This window comes from Sphaeramia orbicularis, chromosome 5, assembly GCF_902148855.1.
Source record: "Sphaeramia orbicularis chromosome 5, fSphaOr1.1, whole genome shotgun sequence".
Taxonomy (NCBI): Eukaryota; Metazoa; Chordata; class Actinopteri; order Kurtiformes; family Apogonidae; genus Sphaeramia; species Sphaeramia orbicularis.
In genome coordinates, this window is record NC_043961.1 from 15,893,102 (window position 1) to 15,909,886 (window position 16,785).

General features: G+C 37.2%; 1 long non-coding RNA gene across 1 annotated transcript; it reads right to left on the reverse strand.

Moving 5' to 3' along the window:
- Positions 1-9,200: 9,200 nt before the first annotated feature.
- Positions 9,201-16,329, reverse strand: LOC115418923 (uncharacterized). The gene is made up of 3 exons (XR_003935372.1): positions 16,209-16,329; positions 10,565-10,575; positions 9,201-9,214 (listed from the first exon to the last, which is right to left on the reverse strand). It is a non-coding gene; the product is annotated as an uncharacterized LOC115418923 (long non-coding RNA).
- Positions 16,330-16,785: the final 456 nt, after the last annotated feature.

A 16,785-nucleotide genomic window follows, 5' to 3' on the forward strand; every position in this document is an offset into this window, starting at 1 on the left:
CATCCCCTCTCATCAAAACACCCCCGCTACTAGAAGTAAGAAAAAGACTCAGCATGTAAGGTTGAGTGCTTCAATGAAGATAGTTGGAGTTGGAGCGACTGTTAGTATTAGCTGACTGCAGTGCTATGCTAATACGTGTCTTGGTCGCCTACATTCATTTAGGTTGACTTTTCCAAGTAAATCTTTACACTTGTGCCTCAGTTTTTAGCTGTTATGTTTCAGTAGCAACATTGTGCAACACCAACTACAGTTAGCTTAGCAATATATTCAACTAATATAACCAAACAACCATCGTCAAGTACAAAACAGCCTCCGACTTGAGGCCTGTAGGAAAGTTCCATGTCAACACTTTATCTTTTCAAATGTTTCTGTTACCTTTTCCTCACATACAGGAAAGAACAGGTGCAATGAGATCTGGTTTGTGAATGTGTAATGAGTAAATGTACTTAGCTACTTTGCAAGTAATGCTACATTTCTTTCACGTCTTTAGTCATGACCAAAATGCAGGTATAGGCTGGGGATAAGTTGTACATTGCATTTACAATAGTGTTGAAAAGTCTTACATTTAAAGCTATACCTACCGATGTGTCATGTCTCACAGCACTTAGTAAAAGTTTGAACATGAACAACCCGCCTCCCTCCAAAGCCCCACCCCCTTCCCTCTGCCTGAGCACTGAGGCTCCTCCTCCTCTCTCCTCCTCTAATCTGATGCGTGATGGAAACAGAGGAGGAAGCAGAGGTGGAGGTCCGGTCCGTTTTGGCGTGTCCGCGGACCCCTCCCTCAGTAATCAGATGCATCATCCACCTGCCGCGGGCCTGCGGCTCCTGTTCCATCAGTAGACCTGGTCTGTGCAGTACTGGGTCAGTGTCTTCACTGCAGTGCCCAGGGGATGGGCGCGCGCACTGTGAACGCGCGGCCTCCGCGAATTTTCCGTGGACATTTGAAGTTTCATAGTCCATACAATTATCATCCTACATCATCTTACATGTGTGACACCATGTACATGTACCTGTATGAGTCCCACCGTCATAAAAGCTGAGCTTTATGCAGACCTGTTCAGTCCAGTACACCAGACTTCCGGACTTTTATCTCCATCCTTCATTCATCAGACTCCGGTTTGTGCCCCTCAGTTGTCGTTTCTGTTCATAAATCCGTTTAATCCCTTCCACATGTGCATGTCAGTTTTATCCATACACATCCTAGACAGTAGACTGTGGTGACAGGAGAAGCAGCGCCAGTGAAGCGTCAGATTCAGAGGGACACATATCGGATGTGAGACGGAGATAATGAATTGGATGCTGGACGGCCGTAATGGATGATTGACAGGAGGCTCAGCCAGGTTCGGCCAATTATTTCATTCGGACCGACTAAAATGATTGGTCAGACTTTTATTAGAAATATATGAGAGTTAAACATTTTTGAGTTTCAATGCCTGGTGGATTTCTTTTACATTTTAGTTTGACACACACTTATTAGGAGCATTTTAAGATGACAAAAGAAAAGTGTAAAAATGCCACATCATACGGTATAGCTTTAACTTATTGAAAACTATTGGGAACAAAGTCCTTGTTCCATGACCTTTCCTACCAATGTCCATCTCTTTTTACTGTCTTTCAAACAAAGTGCCCGAATGCTAAATAGCTCATTGCTCCAGAAATGTATCCAAAAATGAATATCAAGGAACAGTCTATTGTACACTGTTTGTACAGCAGTTAATTCAGGAGTGACAAGTAATTAAAACCCTTTATAGTTCCATAGAAATACCCCGAAATTATAATTTCAACATTAGTGTGTTATTGAAGGAGATAAGACTTTATTACTTTTATGAAATTTCTTAAATTTTTTTATCATGTAGAAAATCAAGGTCAGTGAAGTTGCCATATTTGGTTCCTTACCTGTAACTGGCCCAAATAAAAAGATAAATAAATACAAGAAGAAAAAAAAAAAAAAAAAAAAATACAGGAAAACACATGTAAGGTATTGGAGGAAATAACAAGACTTTATTATTTTTGTGACATGTTTCAAAATTTCTATTGTTATTTAGAACATCAAGGTCATTGAAGTTACCATATATGGTTCCTTACCTGTAACTAGCCAAAAAAAAAAAAAAAATTCAAGAAGTAAATATAAAAAATACAGGAAAACACATGTAGGGTATTGGAGGACATAAGACTATTACTTTTGTGATTTTTTTTTTTTTTTTTTAAGGTATTATGTAGAAAATGAATGTCAATGAAGTTACCATATTTAGTTTCTTGCCTGTAAGTGGCAAAAAAAAAAAAAAAAAAAAAATCCAAGAAGTAAATATAAAAAATACAGGAAAACACATGTAAGGTATTGGAGGACATAACAAGACTATTACTTTTGGGATTTTTTTAAGGTATTATGTAGAAAATGAATGTCAGTGAAGTTACCATATTTAGTTCCTTGCCCATAGTGGCAAAAATAAATAAATAAATCCAAGAAGTAAATATAAAAAATACATGAAAACAAAGGTAAGGTATTAGAGGACATAACAAGACTTTATTAGTTTTGGGAAATTTTTCAAAATGTTTTATTATGTAGAAAATGAAGGTCATTGAAGTTACCATATATGGTTCCTTACCTGTAACTAGCCAAAAAAAAAAAAATACAAGAAGTAAATATAAAAAATACAGGAAAACACATGTAGGGTATTGGAGGTCGTAAGACTATTACTTTTGTGATTTTTTTTTTTTTTTTTTTTTTAAGGTATTATGTAGAAAATGAATGTCAGTGAAGTTACCATATTTAGTTTCTTGCCCATAAGTGGCAAAAAAATAAAAATAAAAAAATCCAAGAAGTCAATATATAAAAAAATACAGGAAAACACATGTAAGTTATTGGAGGACATAACAAGACTATTTCTTTTGGGATTTTTTTTTAAGGTATTATGTAGAAAATGAATGTCAATGAAGTTACCATATTTAGTTCCTTGCCCATAGTGGCACAAATAAATAAATAAATAAATAAAATAAATCCAAGAAGTGAATATAAAAAATACATGAAAACAGAGGTAAGGTGTTAGAGGACATAACAAGACTTTATTAGTTTTGGGAAATTTTTCAAAATGTTTTATTATGTAGAAAATGAAGGTCAATGAAGTTACCATATTTGGTTCCTTGCCCATAAGTGGCAAAAAAAAAAAAAAAAAAAAATCCAAGAAGTAAATATTAAAATACACGAAAGACACATGTAAGGTGAAAGGAATGTGTATTTGATAACATTAGAACATCCTTTTTCTAACATTAGACCAACATCAGTGCTGCTCCAGACCCCTGTCCACATCCACATTCTCCCTTTGAACATCATTCCTTACATTAGTACCATTACTTCATGGTACCTAACAAAGCAGGTACACTCACTGTTCATGCAGAGGTGGACCTTACAGACCCTGGAGACCACATTGGACCTTACAGACCCTGGAGACCACATTGGACCTGAGATTGTGGACTCACTGTCTTTACTGGAACTGGTGCTGCCACTGTCTTGTAATGTATGTGGAAGTTACCGAAACTAGTCACTTGCTCAATAAAGAGTTAAACCATGAAGGAACAAAACTATTTCTTCTGTTCTGTTACTCTACGGGATGAAAAGTTTTTGCTTGCACTTGATACTTGATACCCACCTTTTTCTCGTTAGAGTCTGTGCTTTACAGTCTTCTACAGGTGAGATGTTGCTACAACCAATAGTCATTAGCATAAAATATTCCAATTACACCTGAGTTAACACCAGAAGTGTCGTTTAAAGAATACGGAGTTGTAAGCAGGTAACAACAATTACCTCTCTCAAAGGTTTAAAAATACTTCTCGTCTTAAGCTAATTGGCTTACGGTCTCTCCCCCTGCCAAGTTCCAGCGTGTCACTCCATATTAAAGCGTCGCTGCTAATTAGTTGACCAGAGGTGTTGGCAGGTGTATTTTTGACCTCACGCACCACACGGAAAAACCTAAAATCAATTCATTCATGTGTGGAAGCAGATATTCAGTATCACAGTTTGAATATCAGCTGCCTGGTTTCCTGTTGATGCGTTAAAGTCGGAACAGCGGATGCAAGAAAATTGTAGGTTTCAGTCAGGCTGTTCATGCAAATGCAGCAGAGGTTTAGAGAAAATACAGAGAGGGAGGGTCTTAAACTCAAAATAATAACATAATATTCTATAAATAATGCCAACTACAAACTTTTCTCTGTGTTTTATGTAACGGGTGTGTTAGCCTCGTAGCTTCAGCTTGCTTTGAATCAGCGACACATCCGTTAACCCGTTAGTACTCTGCGTTGTAGTTCATAGTGATGAAGGACGACTCAGACTAGGGCTGCTCGATTATAGGAAAAAAAAATAATCACGATTATTTTAGCAATAATTGAAATCACGATTATTTAAAACAATTATTTGTTAACCTTAAAGTTGTTTATTTTTTTCTAGCAAAACAATGTAAAATATACTCTTTAAACATAAATAAAGCTTTTAACCACTAAAACAAAGTATGTTCACTTTTGTATGAAACAAAAAAAAATCTTTGAATGCAAATAAGTGTACTGTAAATTCAAGTATGTTTCCTTTTGTAAATAAATAGTGCACTGTAATTAAACTGCTATAGACTTGCCATAGAACTGTAGCAATAAAAAAAAAAAAAAACTCACGTAAAGTGCAAATTATAAATTCAAGTATGTTCAATGTAGTATGAAACAGTAAATTCAGTGGCGTGCCGTGAGGTTTCAGTTCAGGCCTTCTGTATACATCAGCCATCTAGAATACGCACGCTAGGGTTATACGGGTTAGGTCAGGTTAGGTTAATACGGGAGTTGCAGCGTAAAGAGATTCGGAGACTGAAGATTGCATTGCGGGCGAAGTTGTAAACGGAGTTGTTTTTATGTGTTTTCGTTTTTCATAAGATTATGATAACGGTGGCGGTGGTTAAACTTCAGATGGTTAAAAAGGTTTGTTGTGTTAGCGGTCGGTGCGGACACAACTACGAAACACTTTTTGCACGTGATGTGTTTTTGCTCTTCGTCTTCTTCATCAAACCCAAAGTGATTCCATACAATTGAATTTGACTTGCCTTTTTTGTTTACCAAGCACTTCTGCTGTGATTCTCCTGCCGTTTTTCCAGACCGCTAGGTACAACTGTCCTCTTGGGGTGGACCTGCCGGCTAGCAGGCAGCAGTAGCTTAGAGGGGGGCGGGGCAGAGCAGCTCATGGGAGCTTGCGTGCGCGTGAATTAAACAACTCAAAATTAATAATCGTTTTTTCTCGATTACATAATTTTTGTAATCGTTGCGTGTAATAATCGAAATCGTAATCGAATTTCGATTAATTGCACAGCCCTAACTCAGACCACAGTAGTTGAAGACTCAGCAGTTTACTTTCAGCCAGTACATCACATCTGTACAATAGAGTGAATTATTAAACATTGTCTGCGGCTTTTCCTTCTGGTACAGCCACACACAGACCCCTTTCCTCAGCGCATCTAGCGCGAACTCCGTAATTTTAAATTAACCATGTGTACGCACATATAATAGTTTCGGCATAACACAACCAACCTTAAATATGAACAAAATGTAAAATAAACAAAACGAATGACATACCTGTACAATAGAGTGAATTATTAAACATTGTCCGCGGCTTTTCCTTCTGGTACAGCCACACACAGACCCCTGCAGCATTGGAACATGTGTCTATCTTTAGTTTTAAAAATAGACTTAACACTACATTTAGACACACAACACGTCTGCAACATAAAACCGTCACATATAAATGCACACTGCTACACAATATTCAGTAAAACCAAAACAATTACTGAAATTGCAGCAGAGAGTAAAAGAGCCTACCTTTCCTCAGCGCATCTAGCGCGAACTGAGGAAAAAGACCGCGCAATGACATCATTAACTTGCGTCGGCAGTTCAGATTTAAAGTGACAGTACAGGTATGAACAGTTCAGGTATAGTCATTAACAAAACTCATTATAGAACCTTCTTTTATAATACTAAATTAATGTTTCTGAATACCCCATCAGGATTTGGTGACAAGAAAATACAATATTGATATTTTTAATCTGGTTACATTTACAGTAAAAAAAAAAAGTTAAATTACGATAAGAAAATGGTTACATCTACAAACTATCTTTTAAAGGAATTATATTTTGCTTTTTTGTTAACGGAATTATGCATTTTCAAACATTTCCCTGTGCTCTACATAAACTGTAAATGCTGTAAATGCTTGGGTCTGAATTCTTCATTAATTCAACTCCATAGGTCCATCTTCAACCCTATTTAAAAGTAATGACACCAGAAAAGTGGTTTTGAGCACTTCATGTGCATATATAGATAACCAGTGACCCAGAATAGATATCATTACACTTTGGGAAAGGTTGGTCAAAGTTCTCATTTCTTCCCATTTATTAATAATGGGCGGGGTTTGTTGTACCTGACTTGACTGGGCAACACGCAATGAGCGAGTTTATCAGCAACTCTCTGAACAGATGTTGCGGAAGTTAAGCGCAGCGTTGCTATGACAACCAGGTACTCTAAAGTCGGTAGTATCCTGTAACGGAAACAGCCTTCAGGAGCAGTACCTGGTATCCGAGTCGAGTGGAGTTTAGCTGATACCATATAGTGGAATTGCGACATTTTGTCTTTTTCTGTTATTCCACCTGTTTTGACCCTAAAACACACAGTAAAACAAAACCACTGAAGAAAAGAAACCCAAACACATACTCACAGCAGCACTTTAACCTGGAATTATGTCTCAGGGGTTAAAGATAAGATAAGACTTTATTGATCCTACCATGGGGAAATTTAACAGTTTACAGCAGCAATTCACAACACACCAGTGCAAAAGAAAGGCAGGTAGAAATAAACATCCTTTAAAGTATAAAAAATTTAAGTCTAAAGTTTAAAGATGTTTTACATATTTACATAGTGATTGCACATTTACAAATAGGGGTGTAAGAAAATATCAGTTCTGTAATATCTTGTGATATTTCATTTCACGATACTGTGTCGATATTAAAAAGTACTGTATCGATATTTTTAGGTCTTTATTCAAATGCAGATATGGTGGAGGTTCTTTTTTTTTTGTTTTGTTTTGTTTTATTTACAATTATTTAACACTGTTTTATTAAATAATGGTTATTTGAAGCATCCTAAAAACACTTTTTACTGTCTGGGAGTAGCAGATTTTAGTTCCTTTGGAAACTAGGAGATTTAGAAAGATTTTGTGATATAGCATTAGATCCTGTTCCGATCAAATAAAAATGTGTTTAGTGTTTGGACATATTTCTGATCACATGATCACCTCCGGGCCCCACAGACTGAGGACACTTTTAAAAAAGGTCTGAAGACCTTTTTATTCAGGGAAGCATTTCCATGATCTCCCAATATCTGTGCATGCTTCTCCTGTTTTAACTGTCTTCATTTTTAATTGTTTGTTAGTATTTTTAAACTGTTTTTATCAGGTTTACTTATTTTCTATTTTTATTCTGTTATTTATTGCCTGTAGCACTTGGAGATTTTTAGATAAAACTGTAAAGTGCATTACAAATAAAATTTATTATTATTATTATTATTATTATTATTATTATTATTATTATTATTATTATTTCTGGTGTAATTCAATTCTTCCAGGAAATAATCTAAAAAAAAAAATAAAAGAAACAAGCAAAAAATTGCTTTTTTTAACAGTATAATGTAGGGCTGCTCGATTATAGAAAAAAAAAATTATCACGATTATTCTAGCAATAATTGAAATCACGATTATTAAAAACGATTATTTGTTAACCTTAAAGTTGTTTATTTTTTTCTTGCAAAACAATGTAAGATATACTCTTTAGATATAAATAAAGCTTTTAACCATTAAAACAAAGTATGTTCACTTTTGTACGAAACAAAAAAATCTTTGAATGCAAATAAGTGTATTGTAAATTCAAGTATGTTTCCTTTTGTAAACAAATAGTGCACTGGAATTAAACTGCTCTAGACTTGCCATAGAACTGGAGCAATAAAAAAAGCTCACGTAAAGTGCAAATTATAAATTCAAGTATGTTCAATGTAGTATGAAACATAGTAAATTCAGTGGCGTGCCGTGAGGTTTCAGTTAAGGTCTTCTGTATACATCAGCCATCTAGAATACGCACGTTAGGGTTATACAGGTTAGGGTTAGGTTAATACAGGAGTTGCAGCGTAAAGAGATTCGGAAACTGAAGATTGCATTGCAGACGAAGTTGTAGACGGAGTTTTTTTTATGTGTTTTAGTTTTTCATAAGATTATGATAAAGGTCACGGTGGTTAAACTTTAGATGGTTAAAAAGGTTTGCTGTGTTAGCGGTCGGTGCGGACACAACTACGAAACACTTTTCGCACATAATGGGTTTTTGCTCTTCATCAAACCCAAAGTGATTCCATACAATTGAATTTGACTTGCCTTTTTTGTTTACCAATCACTTCTGCTGCGATTCTCCTGCTATTTTTCCAGACCGCTAGGTACAACTTTCCTCTTAGGGTGGACCTGTCGGCTAGCAGGCAGCAGTAGCTTAGAGGGGGGCGGGGCAGAGCAGCTCATGGTAGCTTGCGTGCGCGTGAATTAAACAACTCAAAATTAATAATCGTTTTTTCTCGATTACATAATTTTTGTAATCGTTGCGTGTAATAATCGAAATCGTAATTGAATTTCGATTAATTGCACAGCCCTAGTATAATGATATATTGTGATATATCGTGTTGTGATCCTAGTATTGTGACTTGTATTGTATAACCAGATTCTTGCCAATACACAGCCCTATATACAAAGGGTTAAAAAAAATATACATATATGATCAAGTACTTGGGTTTTTGGTCCAGTTTCCTGCAGAACTCATCCAGCTGAGTCCAGTTTTTTGTCCCTTTGGCGGCCCCATTTTGGTCCGCGGGCCACATGTTTGACACCCCTGATGTAAATGCAGCTGAATAAACCCCCTTTCTTCCAGCCGTTAAACCCCGGTCGTTGCTGCTGTAGTTTGCAGTGAGCGGCGGTTCTGCACAGACAGGTGTTGGACGTACGTGTCTTGTACTTTTGCTGCAGGTTCGTCTGCCGCCTTTGTTTCCCGTACGCTCGCTGAATCCCTCCTCCCGTGTTAGCTGCTGATTGTCGTGGCGGCGCTCTCCCTCCCACACTCCCGGTTCCCATGCATCCAGAATCTTAATTCCCTGCTTGTTGCCCCAGCTTATTCTAGCATGATGATAGCAGCGAGCACCCTTTACTTCTGTTCACGCTCTCTTGCACATTTTTCACCAAGCAGCTTTTTTTGGGATGTGTGTGTTTGCGTGTGATTTTTGTGTGCTGTTTTCAGAGTCGTTTGGTTTCTTCACCCTCCGAGTTGGTGTGGAGCAGATTAAAGAGGCTGTCTTTCCAGGCATTTTTATACAGCAGTGCACAGAAACACAAAAATACACACACACACACACACATCGGATCCAGGCGTATTGGACTCTGTGGAAGCCTGCTTTTCTGACGGTTTTTAAAATGGGCACAGTGTCGTAAAATGCAAATATGTGCCCGATGCATGAAAAGTGAAAGAAATATGTTTTTTTTTCACAACAAAAGGATTCTCAGAGAAGGAAACACAAATGAGACAGGAAGTAATTTTACACCCAAATAGCAGTTGGAAGTAAATGTCAACTTAGGCTTCATTTCATAAAATATTTTCTGGTTACAGTGAAAATTACATGCTCCATTGGAATTTACTTCCATTCCTAAAAACTGCTGCTAGTTTCCCATGACATGCTGACAGTTCTGTTGTCAACACGTATTATTTAGGTGTTAGTGACCAGATTTATACGTGTGTTAGTTTATAAGCAGTATTTCTTAACCAGATGCTTTTGGACTAACCTGGACAAAACTGACTGGACTGAAAAATGAAGCCAACTCAGCGTCTCTTTGTCGATTTAGACGTTTTGTATCATGAAAAATACCTGTACTGTAGTTGAAGTTCACCCATAAAGACTATTTTTATGGCAGTGCCCCAATAAATCTTTCCCTCAATTTAACCTTTCTTAAGTGATTTATCACATTTATTATAATATTAGGCTTTGTATTTTGCACGTTTCAGTGAAAAAATCATACATTTTCCCCCATATGTTATTCACTGATCATGTATATGTTCATTCAAATTCAGAGTAAATTCAAAGGTTATTATTCTATAACAGAGAAAACTGAAGAAAAGGTGACTTTTTCAGGAAAATACATCCATAACTGATCGTAAACAAACCCCGCCCCATGCTTATATTGTAGCTTATTTTGGCATTGATCCAGCTGATGTCATCATGTCTATGCATGTGCTGATGTCAGCATATCTATTGCCTCTATATATGTGTGTCAAGTTTGAAGTAAATTGAAACAAAATTGATGTTTTTATAGACATTTGAAATTTTGCCCATTATAAGTAAATGGGAGGAAAAAAAAGATTTTAAAAATTCATAAAAAATTAGAACTTTAACCTACTTTTCCCAAAATGTGATGAGATCTATTCTGGATCACTGGCAATCTATAAACCCAATTTGGTATGATTTCAACCAATAGTTTTCCTGCTACAGTGTTAAAGAAACAAACAAACTAAACCAAAAATACCCCTTTGTCTCCCCTTCGGAGGGCGGGGGTAACAAGCACCTCCATCTACTGCCATTGATCCAACTCCATGGGTTTTACTGGTGAATCAATGTTGTAGAAGATGACCGTGTTTCCATGTTCACTACGGAGCCTCTGAACGTCCAAATGGGTCATATCTGATGACCATGAAAAGATGACAAACTATTTTTTTTACACCGATTATTGACATGTATTGATAAGATTAATGGATCAACAGGTATTGAACATTAGAGTTGAGTAAATGTCTTTGGTCACCAGTGGCTGTTTGGGTCTTTAGGGGTTAAATGTACAACACTTTAAATGGATTCCGTCATTAAAATTAGAAAATGTTACGGTACTATACACTTTAATAAGCCCAGAATAGTTGACATGTCAGATAGTCCAATAATGAATTATTGATAACTAATGAATAAAAAATCATAATCTTCAGGTGTAAACACATCATAGCCTTTGGGTCATGGAATGGAGACCAGAGTCTGTTCTGTTTGTTTAAAGTCCTTTGGGAGAAGGGAGTCAGTTCCGTGAACAAATGCCTATTTTGTCAAAGCCGTTGGTTCCATCACTATCAGATGACCTCTGATCTTTATCGTCATATCTACTTCCACTTATACGATATAAAACAGACAGAGTTTATTCCTAGTGGCTGAACACATGCACTTTTACATCTCATTCCTTTTTTATATCATCAAAACCAAAGACAAACATAACCAAACTCACCAAACACATAATTATTCTGTCCCAGAAGTCCACTCTGAACCACAAGACTAACTGTTGTAAACATTAGAACGTTCAAGGAAACAACAGACCTGATCCCATTGGCTCATAGTGACACATGTGACCAGAGCTATTGCTAATTAGCTGCAAATTACCAACTTATGGCCTAGGTGGGTTTTTTCATAGGTTCCTGACAGGGATTTAAATAATTAATCGACTATCAATTAATTGTCACTAAGAATTTGCTCGATTAAATTATTAATTGTCGGTTAATTGCCTTTTTCCATGACGGGATTTGTGGTGTTGACAGTAGGGAGTGCCAATACCCAAACTAGGCTTCATCACAGAAGTTGAATAAGAGGGGGAGTCACCCTGTCCACCTGTCCACACCTGTCCAAAGGCTGTCAGTTTGTCTGTGCTGCAACTCCGCGGCTGGGATAGCCGGTCATCGAACTGGATCATGGCGTTGATGAGTTAGAATCGCTTTAGGGACTTGGTGGAGTGAAACACAGACCGGCCCGTCTGTTTGTGGGAGCGGTGGGGTTGGTATCGGACCAGTTCCAGACGGAGCGTCTTCCCTGGAAGTTGGTCTAGTCCAAGGTCATCTGAACTATCTGGTCAGTGAGACAGAAGTTGAAAACATCCTCCAGGCTCCTGATCCAGGCCACAGGTATGTCCCGCATTATGTCCTGCGGTCACCCCTGTGGCATCCCTACTTCCTGAAGATCAGTAAACAACAGATGCTGATGGATGCCACAACAAGCCAAGAAGAAGAGCTCCAAAACAAACATGTTGCGGCATGCACAGATACGCAAGAAAGCCGAACCACCTCCAAATCCAGTATGGGACAGAGGAGCAACGAGCACTCCAGACCCAAAACAAAGATATTCAAGTTCGTCGTCATGTTCACGGAACGTCCCCCCCGCAACAACAAACAAACAAATCAGAAATGAACCTACCTTTTCTGTTGAACTTTTCGATCTTTTTGTCAAAGCTGCTCCAAAATGTTTATCTCAAACCATGTCTGTGCCAGTTGAGAGGTATTTTCATCCCGCTAAAAGATCCACTTACGTCGTCCATGTTCGTCGTTCAACATTTGAGATGGTGTTCTTTGGGTTACGAGTCTCGTCCTTCCTCCTTCATACATAACTGTTTTATTTTCGTCTCATCTGACCAGAGAACATTCCACCCAAAACTCTTCGTTACGGTCTACATTTGATTTGGTCCCTGCTGGTGAGGAGTTGTTGCTTCCATCTTTTCAAGTTGTGACAATACACCACCATCTTTACTGTGGATGGAGGTATTTTTGGACCATTTGCCTCCTGCATCTTTTCTCAGTCCTTTCACTGTTGTCCAGGGATGCTTTTGAATCTGTCACACTAAAATGCATTCATCTCAGCAAGTCAGTACATATTTCCTTCTACAAGAAACCAGAAGATTTTAGAGGAAGAACCCCTTCATTTAATCCACTCCGGATGATTTTTTAGGCACTAAATCTACCATTTTCTGCATCCGTTTTACAGACTGGATTTGAATAGCTCATGTAGGTTTGTTCTTACCTTTCTGCACATTGAAATCATACATGTTTGGGATGATCATGAAAGAATATTGAATCTGATTGATGACCTGAATGGACCATATATTGACCACAATGGATTATTATACAAATCTGATGTATTTACCACAATCTTGTTCATTATGAACCCATAAAGACCCAAACATCCATCAGTGACCAAAACCATGTACTGATCTAAACTGTTTAATACCTGTTGATGCACTAATCCTATCAATACATGTAAATAATTGGTGTAAAATACAGTTTGTCATCTTTTCCTGGTCATCAGATATGACCCCTTTGGACGTTCAGTATTCTTGGAAACACCGTCATCTTCTACAACATTGATTCACCAGTAAAACCCATGGAGTTGGATCAATGACAGTGGTTGCAGACACTTCTTTTATATTCAGCTAATGATATATTTTAATGAAAAAGTCACTTTTTCTTCAGTTTTCTCAGTTTTTTGGTATAGTAACCTTCAAGTTTAATTTAAGCTTTTGTGAACATCTATATGATCAGTACATTAAATATTGGAAAATACCTGATTTTCACTGGAAAAATGCAAAATACAGAGGATTATTTCATAGTAAATGGTGACCAATCACTTGAGAAATTTTGCCAAGAGCAGCACAGTGCAGTTGGTGAGAGAGAGATGGTAGAATTTTATTACTTTTAGCAGCATTTTAGCGAGGTTTTTGCAGTGAATGCTTGTAAATAATTGTATTTAATAGTGATGGTGCTGATTTGGAGTAGTCTACTAGTGTGTTTTGCTGTGTTTTTATTGAGTTTCGCTGCTTTTTTTCCACTGTTTTATCTGTATTTTTATACTTTTTGTAGTTTATTGATGCAGTTGCGGAAAAAATTATTAGACAACCCCTTGTTTTCTTCAATTTCTTGTTCATTTTAATCTCTGGTACAACTAAAGGTATGTTTGTTTGGACAAATGTAAGGATAACAGCAAAAATAGCTCATAGTAGTTTAATTTCAGAGCTGATATCTATCCATTTTTCATGTTTTCTTAATAATAACCTAAATCACTTCAGTTCTTACATCAACATCTATGACATTATACTGACAAAAACAGTGCTTTTAGTCATTCCATGTTTTCTTTTCTGTCTATTTTAGTCACATGATACACACAGGAGTTAGTACTTGATTGCATAACCATTGTTTTTGATGACTTTTGGTGGTCTAATAATTTTTTCCACGACTGTAGAGAAAAAAAAATCATTTGGGAACTACCACAAAAGTAACTCTGGGTCTTTATGGGTTAATACGCCCCGTCCCATTCAAATACATGAAAAGTAAATGAACATGAAAGGTCACATATGTTGGAGAATGAGACAAAAGATTCCATGTTTAGATGAGCTCATAATCCATATTTACGTCTTAGAAGTAGACAAAGAAAAATATGTTTTTGTAAGGGAAATACATGCACATGTTCTAAAGATCGACCGGGTTAAACTCCTGCATTACCCTGGAAATCTACACCTTTAGGAAATTGGTACCTTCAGACACTTGGAATGAAATGTTGGAATGTATTTAGAACAATTGTTTATGGGTTTTTTTGCCCAATCTCAAATGGGGCTCTAGTAAAATCACCTCCGGCATTTTAGGGTTAGAGTCAGAGCTCTAACTGAGATGACCTCGATAGTTAACGAGACATTAGCAAAGTCGTTCGTAGCTTTTTCAGCAGTTCTGAGGTTGCATGAAGGGCAGCCTGCAGTGAATTCTTTTGGGTGGTCGGACCGCTAATGCACCATCAAGGCTGTGTTTCTGACTAAAAGCATGCATGCCATCTCTAATCAACAATACAGGACTCCGACGTTGGCCTCGGTACAACACCCGTGTGTACACTTACTCTTTTATGAAGTCGTTTTTGGGAGGCGTGGTCTGTTTTCTTGTTTTTTTAAGCCTGAACATATACAGCTTTTCCGCATTTCAAAGCTGTGACATTACCGTGCCACCGCTGACCCCAGTTTACATCTAAATCTAAAAGTTGTCAGTGTAATAACATATTCAGAAACAGACGGCGTTCCACCCAAACAGATCGTGAATTGTAGCTGCCTCTTCAGCAACCTGTAAAATATGAGCTACTCTCTATAAGTCTCCATGTGACATTTTTATCTATTGTTTATGTCACTCATTATTCAGCGCCGAGCTGCGTTTGCCGTGATTCACACCGAAAACAATGCAGCGTTCAACTTTCCATGACCCCTACCTATGAAAAGCAAAAGAAATGAGCGAAACAATTAAGCTGTTTTTGAGTTTCTTTGAATTTGGAGTAAAAAAAAATTGGTATGTATGAAGCGATTTCAACCCAGGTTTAATCATTTAAAAGTAGCTTGATATGTTTTTCAGCCCAAAGTCCTTGTCACGTCTCCACTTCATATAAAAAGCAGCAGCTGGAAATACAAGACCATATCTCAAGCACTTTTTAACCTTTGCTATGAGGACCTTCAGACTTTGGAGGAAGACACCTACAGACTTGAAGCCGGAAGAGTCAGTGTCGTTGAAGACCCAGCTTTACTTTTGCAGACTGTTTATGATGTTGACTGTAAATGCTGTCAGGGCTGTCCTTGACTTCAGCTTTTTATTCGTCTCTTCACTTTCATGAGCTGCTTTAGGATATTTAATACTAATGTGAATCTTTTCAGATGATTTATGGACTAAGTTTTGCAGTAGCAGTATTTACTTGGCATTTTTCCCTACTTTAAAAGCTTTTACATCTGAAAAATTAGATGTTTGTTGTGTAAATTGCTTCCCGGAAAGAAATTCTGTGTTTTTCACAGTAATTTAGATGGTTTTGTCTTCAGAATACAATGAACAAAAGCTATTGTAAGTCAACTTTATACTCCATCTGTGTAAACATGAACAGTACACATCTGAAATTATTGACATTGAACATTACATGTACCGAACACATGATAAAACAGATGTTTGGCTTCTTAAGGAAGTACATTTTATTTATAGAGCACTTTTCACAGTCACCAAGTGCTTTACAGTGGAAAATAAAATTAAAATACCATTAAAATACCATTTGAAAATACAATAAAATAGAATTAAAATGCAGTAGATACATAAAGTGCAATCGCTTGTAGCAGCCCAGAGTCAGTTAGGTACACTTAGTCTTGATTTTAACCCTATAAAACCATTTGTATCATGTTTGCTACACCTGGTTCTGAGACCTTTATCTTATCAACAATATCTATACTTTCCTTATAAACTTGCGTTATATGATCCAGTACGTGTTTTCTGCCCCCTGGTGGATTATTATCCCACTGCAGCCAGTGAAAGGACTTTTTTTGGTTGCCTTTTTCAATATGGCCACTATCATTAAATTGTCCAACACTTTTTGCAGGAAAGTCTTTGGTAATTTTCAAAAAGTTACATTAAGAAAAACATTTATATTGTTATTCTTTTAAAAAAAAAATGTCTTAGTACTTCATAGACTAAAACAATGCAGTTACTTGATAATGGATTCTTATACTTGAGTTAAATTGTGTTAAAAATGTGCGTATCAGATTTGATACTGCAGGTATATAAGGTGCTTTATAAAAACATCCAGTGTATCAAATGTGATACAAAAATGTGACTCAGGTGGTAGAGCGGGTCGTCCAATAACCGAAGGGTTGGCGGTTTGAATCCCACTCCATCCTAGTCAGTCCGTTGTGTCCTTGGGCAAGACACTTCACCCTCCTTGCCTCCAGTGCCACCCACACTGGTGTATGAATGCATATGAATGTTTGGTGGTGGTCGGAGGGGCCGTAGGCGTGAATTGGCAGCCACGCCTCTGTCAGTCTGCCCCAGGGCAACTGTGGCCACAAATGTAGTTTACCACCACCAGAGGGAGAATGTGAGAGCGAACGAATAATGG